Genomic DNA, 16167 nt, shown 5'->3' with positions numbered 1-16167 from the left:
GCAACGGCTTACAACAATATCCATGTAAACTATCCACCAAAAAAATCTTAAGATTTTTTATTGATTGTTTCTGCTCTCCGTATAATATTTTTTTTATTTGGATAACTGATGTTATTGTTTACTCCATCCAATATATCTTGGTACAACACGACCAATAAAGTGAGCGATTAGAAGAGAGTTCACAACGACTAACTTAACGAACAGAGGTTATAGAATGACATAATTCTACCATACAGATACAAAATAAGAGAAAGTTTGTGAGCTCAAGTTTCTAAAATAAGTCATATGAATTCAAACTTATAAGAAAAGATAGATTAAAATATTGAGTGGTTCCTAAAGTAAGGCATCAATAAAAATTGGATGCGCTCTATATAAATTATGCGCTCCATATAAACTATGCTACTTCGTAGCAATTACTAACGTTTAAAACCAATAAATAACCTTTCATTTTATTGTTAGTGTGACAAATCATTGTTGACCTCAAACACCATGGAGTACATTGCGCCAATGTGGTCTCAGAAACGACCTAATGCTTGCAAGAGCCAAGAACGCGGTACCGTGCTTGAGCTGTAGCCTTGGCCCGTAGTGTTGGCCCGGTCCGACACGATTATATATTTTTATTTTACAAAAACGTATATACATATATTCAATTTATATTCAATATTAAAAATATTTGAGCATGATGTCTACTGGTTAGACAACTTCACCTAGTATCTCTCGCCCTTCTTCCATCAGGACATGGGTTCAAACCCCACCTCCTGCACCGTTTTTAACATTTTACGCTGATTTAATCAAATGGGCCGACGGACAGTCAGCAGGTCGGCATGACGTGTCTAGGCCAGAGTTGTGGCCCGTGGGCGTCTGGCCCGTGCCGGGTCGTCGTTTGACATCTATAGGCGTGCAGCGGATTAATTTGAAATAGTTGTGAGGGGTTATTTGTAAAAAAATGACGCATGACGACCGTGGTTTTTCAAAAAATGACGCATGACGACCGTTATCTGTGCACTTTTGATTCACGTGGTTTTTCAAAAAAAAGGGTTCTAACCCTAATTTTATTCTGTGACTTTTTCTTATCTGTTCTGACTGTGGATCAAAATCACTAGTCTCTTTTTGTCCCTGTTGACAAATTTACCGATTAGGGTTAGGTCATAAACCCTAACCCTAGACAGTTACGTGAGCTCTATGGTTTGAGGCCGAGACACTGTGTCTCTTACCGTGGCCAAACCTAAATTTTAGGGTTAGGGAAAACCCTAATCCAAGAGCATTGACTTCTTTCTGTTCTATTCTAATATATCTGTTCTCGGGTGTTCTATTCTAATCTATCTGTTCTCGGGTGATGAACAATGATAAAAAATTGAGTTCATTCACATAGATCCGAGACCTTTATGTGATCTCATAAAACGATGCAGATTAGGAGATCTAGTGTTCTTAGGTTGCCTCTGATACCATTGTTAGAATTTCTGGTGATTAGGATCGTTTCCTAAGTCCCTAGAATACCAATCCATGTCTAAAATACTTCGATGATGAGTAGATCTATTCTACTGAGCGGTAGATGTATACATACCATCGTTGTTGTTCCTAGCCATCATTGCGGCGGCGTCTTGCAGCGAAGACCCGCCTCCTCCTTCTTGTCGATCTCCCTGCTGGTGTCGAGGAGATTGGTTCCCGTCGTTGGTCGGCGGTGAATCAGCTCCTCCAATGTTGCCTGCAGGGGGAATCTCAGATCCCGATGGGATAACGGGGATCTGAGGCATAGTCACAGCGATTCCAGTCACTCCAAGCGCCTAGGGGATCGGTTCCTCTCAAAGTGTCGATTAGGGTTTGTGGTCGAGCGATTAGCGTTGGCTAAACCCGTCGGCCCCCTTAATCTATTTATATGGCGTCGTGTGACCGGGGGCTGCAACCAACAGTTAGGATAGCCCCCCGATCAGGGGCGCGATTAGACGGTTGGGATTAACCCTACCCCGGTTACTGTTAACCGGCTTGTGTAGAGGACACATCCTAACAGGGAGAACGTGAGACCGCTCGGATTGGGGAAGAATGCCCGACGCCAAAATATGCGGGAGCGAAAGAGTTCGATACGGGATGCAAAGTTTTTTGTTGGTGGAAGAGGGAATAAAAAACGAATTGGCCCCAAATTTTTGTTTTCGGGTTGGTTTCGGCCCTCTGTCAGAGTTGCTCTAAGTTGTGGGAAATAGATATCCCTAGGTCGTTATGAGCATAGAAACGTTGTTCCGTCTTGTCTGAGGCCAACCTTTGATAGGATATGTTGTTCTGTCTCGCCCGAGGCCAGCTCGAGACGGGAGACGTAGTTCTGTCTCGCATGAGGCCAGCCTCGAATGGGAAACACCATTTTGTCTTGCTCGAGGCCAACTTCGGACAGGAGAAATAGTCATGACTCGTCCAAAGCCATCTCTGGGCAGGAGAAGCAGTCACGACTCGCCCGATGCTAACCTTGGGTGGGAGATGCAGTCGTGACTCGCCCGAGGCTGACCTCGGGCGGGAGCGTAGAAACGCTCCATGGGCCGCTTGATAGACCTCCCGACGACTTGCCTAGCAAGACATGCCCTCATGTCGCAACCAAGCTAGATGAGGTCAACCCGGAGAGGCGAAGACCAGACAACCGAATCATGTGCTGAAGCCTCGGGCAAGGAGGTTGAGCGTACCTGAAGTGCTAGATACCTGGAGATAGCTTAGATGAAAGGCAATTGAACTCCAGATAAGCAGGATTGCATGCCACGATAAAAGGAGGGTTCAGGTAGAATTAGAGAGTGATCACGACATGTAAAGGGATAACCTTATGGTCATCTATATAAGGCATAGGGGTACCCCTATGAATGACTACTCTTAGCTCGTCACATCACAACACTACCGCATAGCCCACTAGTCCTCTCACAGCAACCACGCCACCACTACGTCATTAGGAGAACTCACACTCCACCGCCTCTGCAACCTTTATACATCACTCATACTCAAATACTCAGCCTCAATAGGAAGTAGGGTGTTACGCATTCTAGCGGCCCGAACCTTTATAAACTCTTGTGTGATCTGTCGTGCATCTGCACGTACCATCGAGTCCCAATCAATGATGTCTTCCTGCTCAAAAGCATCACATGGGGAACCTCGTGGTGCGCAGTTGAGTCATAAACACCGACTGCTGGCGCGCTAGGTAGGGGTGTGACGTTGATTCCCAAAGACCACATGGCTATCATCTTCAACACTCCGATCATCTTCAACGCCGGGGAGGTTTTCCACTTTGGATCCCTCTCCTGCATTGCGGATCGAGAAGGCATCCTACATCACATCGCGGATCCGTCCAAGAAGAGGCCTTTTCCGAGGGGACCGATCGTGGAGGTAGGCTCGCCCCACCCGACCTCAGCGAGAAATGTAACACCGTGAAATCCTAAATGTGAAGTTTTAAAAGAATCCTCTCAAAAGTTTTAAATGAAACATGTCCTATAATTTTATTCTCCTACAAAGATCACCTTTTGTTGAAATTTTCTCAAAAAAGAACTGAACTAAATAAATACATCATAGATATATTCTTGTCTTTGCTAATAAATATTATATGGTTGATAAAATTTGTAGTAATAATTAAATTGGATGTATGGACCTTTAACTATTGGAATAAATCGTTTCCTCATTCCTCATAATCATGGATATTTTCCTAAATGAAAGAGATAAGAAAAAACTCAAATAAAAGGATATTTTGCATTATGTTGGATTTTTGTACTATGCATTTAACTGCAAAGTTGAAGTTCCAAAACCAATGTTGAATTTGAACTTGAAATCAAAATTTGAAACTAGAAAACAAAACTGAAATTATAAAGAAAATAAGAAGAGAAGGGAACTACCTGCGCTTTGGGCCAAAACCGCATTTCTCGTCCCATCTCCTCTCGGACCACTCCCTCTTCTATCCACCTGTGCCAGCCCAGTCATCAGTGTAGTGCCGACATGGTTGCCCCGCTCGTCAGCCCGCGTGCCCGGGTGCGTCCCCTCCTCGCTAGCTTGTGGGTCGCGTTGTCATACATTTACTCGGCCGGCCGCCATCACTGCCTGGTGGGGCCCAGCGCGCGGGAGCTCCCTCCCCCTCAATGGCCAAAACAGAATCCGCGCTTTCACCAACGGTAAGCGCGACCAGAGCGCCTCCCTAGGATTCGGACTCTCGAGGACCATATAAGCAACCTCTTGGCCTTTCTCCCCCTACACTTTCACCTCATACCACACCGAAGGACCTGACCACCTTTGGAGACCCCATCACCGTCCGTGTGAGAGGGAAGGTTCCGCCGCTATGGAACTTGCCCACGTTACCGCTCGGGATTCAATGGGTGGGCCTGGGGGGCTTCGCCTTGTGGCGTGGACGGCGCACTAGGCTTCGCCTGATGGAATTGCGATCCAGGGGACCCGTAATTTCTCACCGGAGCTTCTTCCTCGCCACTGGGTCGCCCTGCATGTGGTCAGCACTGTCGTAGCCTTAATCGACAGTGAGTCTTGCCCCCTTTGGTTCACCTTGTCCTGCTATATGTGATGCACCAATGGGTGCCGAGTTTAGGGGCTGGGAGCACTGAGTTGTCGCGCTCCGGCCATGGCTGCCGCTGCGCAGGTTCTGTGCGTGGCCGTGGTTGGGCGTCGTGGGGAAGGATGGAGCGACCACTGTGGATCCTCCAATCGACGGCTAGAAATTGATGCGCACTTACCCCTTTGTGGGGTTGATCTGTGCCATGAGATCGGTAATTGAGGGTGTAGATTGGTACAATGCGTGGTTGCTCATCGATCATCGATCGGCGATCTGGCTGTCAGGGTGGCTGACCGGTTGTAACACCCCTGGTGTTACTAGCACTAAAACTTGAGCATAATATCATGTGCATTGACATTTCATATGTTTGTTACACCTAGAGTGCATTCACTAGGTAAAAATTTCAATCAAGTTGTGATGTTAGGACTTGTTGAATGGTTAACCTTAGGGCAGGGCACTAAACCCTGAGCTAGGGCTTATGGATGTAAGTGAAGTCCAAATAGAATAAAACCTCAAAACTCATTAGAAATATTCATAAGGTATAAAAATTGATGGACTTTAGTAGTAAAAAACCCTAAAGTACTTAAAACCCTAAAAAGACCCCTAGAAAATCCTAAATTGGAACCCTAGGGGGGTAACTGTAAATTCTAGGCACTTTTGGACCAAAGTGCAAATATCAAAGTAAAAGAGCACCTTAAACCAACTATCTTTCATATTGGAGAATTTGCAAGTTGAAAAGTTGAATTTGGGCCTACTTGCAAAAAGCACCCCATAAACCATATATGCCTAAGTCTGAAATTTAGTGCATAGGGTCAACTTTGGAGCTCTATATCTCTCAATTCATAAAGAATTTGCCCTAGGTCAACACATCAAGATTATAGAGCTACTATAGGGGCATAACTTTGCTTAAGTGATTAAACCTTGGTGTCATACAAAATTTGGAGATAAATAGACCTAAAGTCTGGCTGTGAGTCAACTCAGAGTCTGAATTTTTACTGACAGTGACTTGGGATGAACTTTGGGAGCTCTTTTGAGAATGATCCAGTGAATATTTGAGTGTGGTTACTGTAGCAACATCAAAGTTTAATTATAGATCAACAACTTTGTCATAGGAGGATAAACAAGTTAGCACATAAAAATTTGAGATCTGGGCCCTGAAACTTGCTCTGTCAGACGCTCTAATGGTGATCACCATGATACAGTGATTGAATAAGATCACCGGTTCAGCCCCCCTCACCGCCGGTGATCTCGCGCCCGGATTCATGCCGGCGTCGCGATTCACGCCCGGTCGAATGCGGATAACGATCCTCGGTGAAAAATCGGGCGCTGAGGATGAGCTTGAGACACTGTTCCGCCCTGGCCGCCGTACCCACTTGCCTCACGGCCGGTCCAGATAACCTCGCCGGAGTTGGCCGCCTGCCGCTCGGGTGCCACGTGCCTAAACGCAGTACTTCGTCGCAGTGACTCGCCCTAGCATGTCCGGTCATCGCCGGTGGTCTTGCCACGGTGAAGTGCCACGGTAACCCCGCTCCAGTGACCACCCCTTTCTCCGACCGCCGCACGTCTTCTCCAAAATTAGCCGCCACCGCCGATGGAACCTATAAATTTCCGCCCCAGTGAGCTTCGCTAAGTAGTTGTGCACCCAGTGAACCAGCCCTCACCTCCAATCGTCCCCCATAGCTCCTGTAAGTGCAATCAACCCCAAGTGAGGGTTTTGGTGATTTAATGACAAAACAAATAAGGGTACTAACAGTTTTTGTTCTTAGTGTATGATTAGAAGGAAACAGGAACTTAAGGAAGCACCAAGGACTTCATGCAACGGACGTATAAAAATTTATGTAAAATCTTGTGTTGCATGATGTAATTCTTCCTTGTTCTTTTCCGCACAGGTATAGGTGTTTGCTATAGCTCAAGTCCCCAAATTCAAAAGCTATTTTTGAAAACCAAAAATCACTTTAACATTATTTGTTTGACCATGGTTAGGGTTGAGAAACCTAGAGTGTTCTTGCTGAAAAGCAGCTGAACTTCTTCAACTAAAGCTGAGCTTTCCAGCTGAACTTAACTTCAGCTGTGATGAGCTTCTTCAGCTGCAGCTGAGCTTTTCAGCTGAGCTGGACTTCAGCTGAGTTGAACTTTCAACTCCAGCTGAACTTCAACTTCAGCTGTGGACCTCTTTGACGATACCCAGCTGAACTTGCCCCCGGGCAGCTGAGCTGGGGTTTTCTCTCCAAAACTCTCTGGTCTAGACCAGCTGAAGTGGTCCTGGGGGGCAGCTCAACTGGTCTCTGACCCTCTGACTTCTGATCTGCAGTCTGCCAGTCAGACTGGCAGTCAGGTCGCCAGGGGTGTCAGGGGGCGGTTCAACCGCCCTAGGGGGCGGTTCAACCGGTCCTGGCCTGTCTGACTCGCCTGCAGGTCAGTCTGCCAGTCAGTCTGGCAGTCAGACTAGCAGACAGTCTGCTGACCTGTCAGGGGGCGGTTCAACCGCCCTAGGGGGCGGTTCAACCGGTTTTCAATGGGGTTTTTGGTCAAACGGCTAGTTTTTGAGCCGTGACTATAAATAGAACCCTCTCTCTCTCTTCTTCAATACGGCTGAACACTCACTCATTTATTGCTCACCTAACTTGAGACAAAGCACTCATCTCTCCATCTCTCTCACACTTAAATCTTCCTCAAGATTCAACCTTGTTGGAGGAGCTCTTGGGTGTGAGGTTTGTGCTTGTGCTCACGATTTGGTTTTCCTCTTCCATCTCTTTTACAAAGACTTGAGCTTGTGCAAACCCCTCTTGTGCTTTCTTGGTGTTCTTGAAACCCTAGGTTTCAAGATCTTTTGAGGTTGCTTGGGAGTCTCCAAAGTTGTGGACGACCCCAAGAAGTTTGTATCACCTGCTCTTTGAGCTAAGATAAGAAGAGATTGCCTTGACCTTTGTGGTCGGCTTTTGGAGGATTAGGGTTGAAAAAGACCCGGCCCTTTGTGGGCTCCTCAACGGGGAGTAGGACACCTTTGTGGTGTGGCCGAACCTCGGATTAAATCTTGTGTCTTGTGTTCTTGCTTGTTTTAACTTGAGATATTTTTACTTGCAAGATTGACATAAAGATTTTTCCGTAGAGTTTATCTAGAATTAAAATAGCCTTTACATATTCATCTTTTCATCCTCACTTAGCTATATCTTACTTCTCGAAGAGAACTCGCGAAATACTTTTTCGAGTAGATTTTAGTCTAAAGTTTATAAAATAGTTGGATTGGTTCAGAGTGGTTCAACTTGCGCACGTAGCTGTTGAACCGGCCTGCACCAGTCGAACTGTATATTTAACAATCTTTCGAAGTTTGTTGTGAAAATTTTCAGATTAGCCTATTCACCCCCTCTAGGCCACTTTCAATTGGTATCAGAGCTTCGTACCTCGTTTTACGCTTAACCGCGTGAGAAAACGATCATGTCTACTCAATGGGACCATGTGGATCCTCTCCTCGAGGAAATCCCCATCACATCTTCCGTTGAGGAAGTGGACCCCAAGGTCCTCGACCTCGCCATGAAGATTGCCGAGAAGATGTTCCTCAAAATGAAAGAGGAAGATGCTAAGAAAAAGGCCGAAGAAGAAGAATCAAGAAGAAAGGCCGAAGAAGATAAAGGTAAAGGAAAATTTGATTACATTGACGATCTAGTGGATCTTTTGGTGTCAAAGGTGTTGAGCAAGGTAAGTCTCAACACCGAGGGATCATCTACCAAAAGCAAAGGTAACGAATTTAGTAAAGTTCAATTTGATTACTCTAGAAATTTATCCCCAACTTCTCTTCCGCCCCACTTGGAAAGTTACCAACTCTTAGTGAGTTGAACTATGACGAGTGGGCCGACAAGATGAAGTCGCATTTAATCGGTGTGCATCCTAGTCTTTGGGAGATTGTCAATGTAGGTATGTTTAAGCCCGCCCAAGGAGAAGAGATGACTCCGGAAATGATGCAAGAGGTTCATCGCAATGCTCAAGCAGTGAGCATAATTAAAGGAAGTCTTTGTCCGGAAGAATACCGGAAAGTTCAAGGAAGAGAAGATGCCCGTGACATTTGGAATATTCTTAAAATGTCACATGAGGGAGATCCCAAAGCTAAGAGACATAGAGTTGAAGCTTTGGAGAGTGAGCTTGCAAGATATGATTGGACAAAGGGTGAGTCGCTTCAATCACTCTTTGACCGGTTGATGGTGTTAGTAAACAAAATAAGAGTGCTTGGAAGTGAAGATTGGAGTGACTCCAAGGTCACAAGATTATTCATGAGAGCATATAAAGAAAAGGATAAAAGTCTTGCAAGGATGATTAGGGATCGTGATGACTATGATGATATGACGCCTCATCAATTATTTGCAAAGATTCAACAACACGAGTCCGAAGAAGCCCCTATCAAGACAAGAGACTCTCATGCCTTGATCACTAATGAACAAGACAACCCCAAGAAGAACAAAGACCACAAAGCAAAGAAAGTGGTCGAAACCTCAAGTGATGAAGATAGCTCAAGTGATGAAGACACAGCTATGTTCATCAAAACATTCAAGAAATTTGTAAGGAAAAAATGACAAGTTCCAAAGGAAAGGAAAGAAGAGGGCATGCTATGAATGTGGCCAAACCGGTCATTTCATAGCGGATTGTCCTAACAAGAAGGAACAAGAAGCCAAGAAGGAATACAAGAAGGACAAGTTCAAAAAGGGAGGCAAGAACAAGGGATACTTCAAGAAGAAGAAATATGGTCAAGCCCATATTGGTGAAGAATGGAACTCCGATGAAGAGAGTTCTAGCTCCGAGGAAGAGGAAGTGGTGGCAAACGTGGCCATCCAATCTACATCAAGCCCGCAACTCTTCACCAACCTACAAGACGACTCCTACACTCCAACTTGCCTCATGGCAAAAGGAGATAAGGTAACCTTGTTTAGTAATGATTTTCCAAATGATGATGATGATGATGATGAACAATTTGCCATGAAAAATAAAATGATTAAAGAATTTGGCTTGAATGGATACAATGTTATCACCAAATTAATGGAGAAGCTAGATAAAAGAAAAGCAACTCTTGATGCTCAAGAAGACTTGCTTATCCTTGAAAAGGAAAGAAACCTAGAGCTTCAAGAATTGCTTCACAATAAAGATGAAATGCTAGATGTCTTGACTAAGGAAGTATCTTTAGTCAAGATAACTATAGAGAATAAAGATAAAGAAGTAACTAATATGAAAACCTCTATAGCTAATCTTGCAAATGAAAAGAATGCACTTGAAACAAGCATGTTAAGCTTGAATGTTCAAAATCAAGAACTTCAAGTGCAACTTGAAAATTGCAAGAACATCAATGCCTCATCTTTAGTGATTGAATCTAAGTCTAGCTCCTTAAATGATAATTTTTGCAAACATTGTGCCAAATATCATGCTTCTTGTTGTCTAACTAACCATGCAAGGAAGAATAGCCCACAGGTGAAGGTCAAAAGAATTTTGAAAAGATGCTCTAGCAATGATGGGTTAAAGAAAGTTGAACCCAAGTACAAGTCCCTAAAGCCCAACAATGGAAGAAGGGGGCTTGGGTTCAACTCATCCAAGGAAAACCCTAGCACAGTGCATAAGGGGTGGAGATCCCCCAAGTTCATAGAGGGAACCACCCTATATGATGCCTTGGGGAGGATTCACTCCTCAAATGACAAGTCACCTCAAGTAAAGGTAAACTTGAGTTCCATAAAGAGTAAGATGAAGGAAGTGGGATCCTCAAGTGGACAACAATTTAATGCTCCCATTTCTCACTCTTATCTTTGTGATTATATGTTGACTTGGGATTTAGGGAAATTGGTTGTCAAATATGTGGGTGCTTACACTAAAAGAAAAGTCATGAAAAGAAGTGTGTGGGTACCCAAGGCTATAACTAACACTGTAGGACCCAATTCAATTTGGGTACCTAAAAGCATAGCCTAAACTTGTTTTGCAGGTCTACTCCTCTGGTGGGTCAAGTTGGGTGCTTGACAGTGGATGTACAAATCACATGACCGGGGAGAAAGACATGTTTCATTCATTGCAACTAACTCAAGAAGCACAAGAAATTGTGTTTGGAGATAGTGGCAAGAGTAAGGTGATTGGTATTGGTAAAATTCCTATCTCTGACCAACAATCACTTTCAAATGTTTTATTGGTAGATTCTTTAAGCTACAATTTATTGTCTATTTCACAACTTTGTGGAATGGGCTATAATTGTTTATTTTCTGATGTGGATGTGAAGATCCTTAGAAGGGAGGACTCCTCAGTTGCCTTTACGGGTCGCTTGAAGGGCAAGCTTTATCTTGTTGATTTCACAACAAGTAAAGTGACGCCTGAGACTTGTTTAGTTGCAAAGTCCGACAAGGGTTGGCTATGGCATCGCCGGCTAGCCCATGTTGGTATGAGGAATTTGGCCAAACTTTAAAAGGATAATCATATCATTGGACTAACAAATGTTGTATTTGAGAAAGATAGGGTTTGTGGCGCATGCCAAGCAGGAAAGCAACATGGAGTCCCACATCAATCAAAGAATGTGGTCACAACAAAGAGGCCATTGGAGCTTCTTCACATGGACCTCTTCGGACCTGTGGCTTACATTAGCATTGGTGGTAGTAAGTATGGTTTAGTCATTGTTGATGATTTTTCTCGATTCACCTGGGTTTTCTTTTTGAGTGATAAAGGTGAAACTCAAGAGATATTGAAGAAATTCATGAGGAGAGCTCAAAATGAGTTTGAGCTCAAAATCAAGAAAGTGAGAAGTGACAATGGGACGGAATTCAAGAATACAGGTGTCGAAGAATTTTTAGGCGAAGAAGGAATCAAACATGAGTTCTCAGTTCCTTACACTCCACAACAAAACGGTGTTGTGGAGAGAAAGAACCGAACTTTAATTGAAGCAGCTAGAACCATGTTGGATGAGTACAAGACACCTGACAATTTTTGGGCAGAGGCGGTCAACACCGCCTGTCATGCAATCAACCGTCTCTATCTTCACAAGATCTACAAAAAGACTGCTTGTGAGCTTCTCACTGGTAACAAACCTAAAGTTGATTATTTTAGAGTATTTGGTTGTAAGTGTTTTATTCTTAACAAGAAAGTCAAGAGCTCAAAGTTTGCTCCTAGAGTGGATGAGGGTTTCTTGCTTGGTTATGCATCAAATGCGCATGGATATCGCGTTTTCAACAATACCACCGGTCTTGTTGAAATAGCGATAGACATGACATTTGATGAGTCTAATGGCTCGCAAGGGCATGTTTCTAATGGCACTGCAGGAAATGAAGAACTACCTTGTGAGGCCATAAAGAAACTTGCAATAGGTGAAGTGAGACCTCAAGAAAAGGATGATGAGAAAGGAACTTTGTGGATGACCAATGAGGTTGTTGATGTGAGTGCAAAGGTGGTGGGTGACAAATCCTCCACCCAAGCAAACCCATCAACCTCAAGTCATCCAAGTCTTGAAGAAAATCATCAATTCCAAAGGATGCCAACTATGGTAGAAGATGAACACGAAAGTGTTGATGGTGAAGTGCCTCTTGATCAAGTGAATGATGAGGAGGAGCAAATACAAAGACAACCATCAGTGCCTCATCCTAGAGTCCATCATACCATTCAAAGGGACCATCCGGTGGACAACATCCTGGGTAGCATCAGGAGAGGGGTAACAACTCGATCTCGTTTAGCTAATTTTTGTGAATTTTACTCGTTTGTTTCCTCTCTTGAGCCACTTAAGGTTGAAGAAGCATTGGGTGATCTAGATTGGATAATCGCCATGCAAGAGGAGTTGAACAATTTCACCCGGAATGAAGTCTGGTCCTTAGTCCAAAGACCCAAACAAAATGTGATTGGGACTAAATGGGTCTTTAGGAACAAACAAGATGAACATGGCGTAGTTACAAGAAACAAAGCACGGTTGGTTGCCCAAGGCTACACTCAAGTGGAAGGACTTGATTTTGGTGAAACATATGCGCCGGTAGCAAGGTTAAAGTCAATTAGAATATTAATTGCCTATGCTACTAACCATGATTTCAAGCTATATCAAATGGATGTCAAGAGCGCATTTCTAAATGGACCACTACAAGAGAGGGTCTATGTGGAGCAACCACCGGGCTTTGAAGATCCAAAGAAGCCAAACCATGTTTATTTACTTCACAAAGCACTCTACGGGCTTAAACAAGCCCCTAGAGCCTAGTATGACTGCCTTAAAGATTTTTTAATTAAGAATGGGTTTACAATAGGAAAAGCTGACTCTACATTATTTACTCGTAAAGTTGACAATGAATTATTTGTGTGCCAAATATATGTTGATGACATTATATTTGGTAGTACTAATGAAAAATTTTGTGAGGAGTTTAGCAAAGTAATGACAAACAGGTTTGAGATGTCTATGATGGGCGAGCTTAAATACTTCCTGGGATTTCAAGTCAAACAGCTCAAGGAAGGTACTTTTCTATGCCAAACCAAATATACACAAGATATGCTCAAGAAGTTTGGCATGGAAAAGGCAAAACATGCCAAGACTCCAATGTCATCAAATGGACATCTCGATCTAAATGAGGAAGGTAAACCTGTAGATCAAAAATTATATAGATCAATGATAGGATCACTGCTTTACTTATGTGCATCTAGACCTGATATCATGTTGAGTGTTTGCATGTGTGCACGCTTTCAAGCAAACCCTAAAGATTGCCATCTTGTAGCAGTTAAGAGAATTCTAAGATACTTAGTTCACACCCAAAACCTAGGATTATGGTATCCCAAAGGCTCTCTTTTCGATTTACTTGGCTACTCTGACTCAGATTATGCCGGTTGCAAAGTAGATCGAAAAAGCACTACTGGGACTTGCCAATTCCTTGGGCGGTCCTTAGTATCATGGAGCTCCAAGAAACAAAATTGTGTTGCACTTTCCACTGCAGAAGCCGAGTACATAGCAGCTGGGGCATGTTGTGCACAGTTGTTATGGATGAAGCAAACCCTTAGAGACTTTGGTTGTGAGTTTAACAAAATTCCACTTTTGTGTGACAATGAGAGTGCCATAAAACTTGCAAATAACCCAGTGCAACACTCTAGAACTAAACATATTGACATCAGACACCATTTCTTGAGAGACCACGAAGCCAAAGGAGATATCGAATTGTTTCATGTGAGCACCGAAAATCAACTAGCCGATATCTTCAAAAAACCCCTCGATGAGACTAGGTTTTGCTTTCTTAGGAGTGAATTAAATATCTTAGATTCTCGTAACTTAACTTGAAAACGGACACACAGATTGTTTGATTCACTATTTTTGATTGATAGTTTTAAAGTTTTGTAACGATCGTTCAAAACTTGGTGGAAATGTTAAAATTCGAATGAATTTTAGTCCTAAGATTTTTTAAAACTTTTCACTTGAAGCTCAACTGGCTTGGCCAGCTGAACTTTCTAGTTCAGCTGAAGGAGGCCAGCTGAACTTCGGAGCTGAACTTCAGCTCAGCTGCTTTTAACCAGATTTTACCAGGACCATCCTGGTCAAAACCGGTTGAACCGGCATTGAAGACCGGTTGAACCGGTCTCTGACCGGTCAGTGCAGGTCTGTCCGCGCAGGCCTGTCCGCGCAGGTCTGTGAGCTGCAGTTTTTTCAGTCGCGCAATATTTTTCTTTGTTTTTCCGCGCAGCAAGCCATGCAGAATCTTTCTTCTTTTTGACCGGTCGCATCCTGCACGGCGCGCAAATTTTATTTCGGGGCTGTCTGGTCACATCAGAGCAAGCAATGTCAGGGCGCCATGCAAAACTTTTTTTTTGTCACAGCCACGCTCTAGTGCAGGACGTGCAGTTTTTTTTGGGGGTGTCCGCTTGCTGCCGCTCAGCACCGTCAGGCACGCAGAGGCCTGTCCGGTCGCTGTCCGCTCAGCTTTGACAGCCCGCGCAACAACTTTTTTGTGACCGGTCGCATCTGCACAAGCTGTGTCAGCTCGCGCAGCAAGGAATTTTTTTTTGTTTTTTTGTCCAGTCTCTTCCACGCAGAAGTGTCAGGGCGGCAGGGCGCGCAGAAATTTGTTTTCTTTTGGCCTGTCCGGTCGCCTCCGCGCAGTAGTCTGCTCGCACAAAATTATTTTTTTGGCCGCGCAGCTTTTTCTTTTGCCGTCCGGTCTCATCTGCGCAGAACCTTTTTGACTTTTTGTGGCGCATGGAATATCTGCAGTACACTTTTTCAGAATCCTGCGTCAGAAATTTGAATTTTTGAATTTTTGGCGTGTTCCCTCTGCCGTTTCTGGCTCTTTGACAGCACTGGTCAGAACCAGTTGAACTGGCCCATGGGGGCGGTCGAACCGGTCCTGAGGACCAGCTCAACTGCCTATATATATTTGACACTCCCCTTCTCTTCTCTCACTCAAACCTCTCTCGCCTTAGTCTCTTCGCACCATTTAGAGCCTTCACTCTCACTCACCTCAACCGGTTCGCAGTTCCAAATCCTCTCCAATCATGGTGCGTCGTCGCAACCCTTCCGTGATTGAGTTTAGCAGCGACTCAGACGAGATTCAGGAGGAATCTCCCGTCCCCTCTCCTCCGCCTCGTCGCTCCCTCTCTAAGAGAGGACGTGGCTCTGGTAGAATGGATGGAGAGGGTTCTTCCATGCCCTCGCAGCCGACTCGCGGGAGACGCCAAAAGGTTGGCGCCTCTCGACCTCGTCGTAGCACGTGTTCCTCTGGGTATGCTCCCTGCCAGGAGGAGGATGGGGCTTTCGACGACTTCATCGACCTTCCGGCGCCAGATGCTCTCTACGTCACCGGACTGGACATGCATCCGGCGAACGTCACCCGCGGTCCACATGAACCTCCTGTCGACTTCTCTCTAAAGGGAATAGACACCCTTCAACGCCTGAGGTTCACCAATCCTACTCTCACTCCTCGTCATCCTGGTGTCCAGGACCCTCGGTTCTGGAATCTTTTCCAGGCTGACTTCTACAATTCTATCATTCTTTCCAAGAAACACCCAGTCGTCAGACATAGGTTTATAGACTAGGAGGGTTGTGAGAATATGGGAGATGCTGACATGACGTCAGCTCTCCAAAACTTAGAGAGAAAGGGGTTACGAAACATTATGACCATGGAATACCCCTGGAACGACGAGGTGGTAGCTCAGTTTTATGCCACCCTCTGGATAAAGAAAGTAGATGAGGAAGCCGATGGGTATGATTACCCAGTCATGTATTTCTTCATCCAGGGTAACTGGCACAAAGTCAGTTATCGTCGTTTTGTCCATATTCTGAGCTTCTCTGATGCAGATATTCAGGGCAGCAACATGCGAGTGCATAACATTCAGCTGCCCATGCGGGAAGAGACGGAATTTATTCATGTCTCTAATGAGCGGGAGTTCTGGACGACCGCTAACATGCATAGGTACTACAGGTACCTTAATTCTTTGTCCAGGATGACCGTTCTCCCGAAGGGCGGAAATCAAATGAACGTCCTTGGGGAGAGTCGAGTCTTCCTCCTCCTCCTTGCTCCAAACAGTCTCGCCCGCATCAATGTGTTTGACATGATCTGGGAAGAGATCGTCTGTGCTTCCTGGTCTCCTCTCAGAGGGTGTCTTCATGCACCCTTTATCATGAAGATGATCGAAGTGGTCACCTAGACCCACTTCGAAAAACTCGTCAAACACTCCCGCTACGTACC

The sequence above is a fragment of the Zea mays genome, chromosome 1 (genome assembly GCF_902167145.1).
Source record: "Zea mays cultivar B73 chromosome 1, Zm-B73-REFERENCE-NAM-5.0, whole genome shotgun sequence".
NCBI classification, from domain to species: domain Eukaryota; kingdom Viridiplantae; phylum Streptophyta; class Magnoliopsida; order Poales; family Poaceae; genus Zea; species Zea mays.
Note: the sequence above shows the minus strand (reverse complement) of the source record.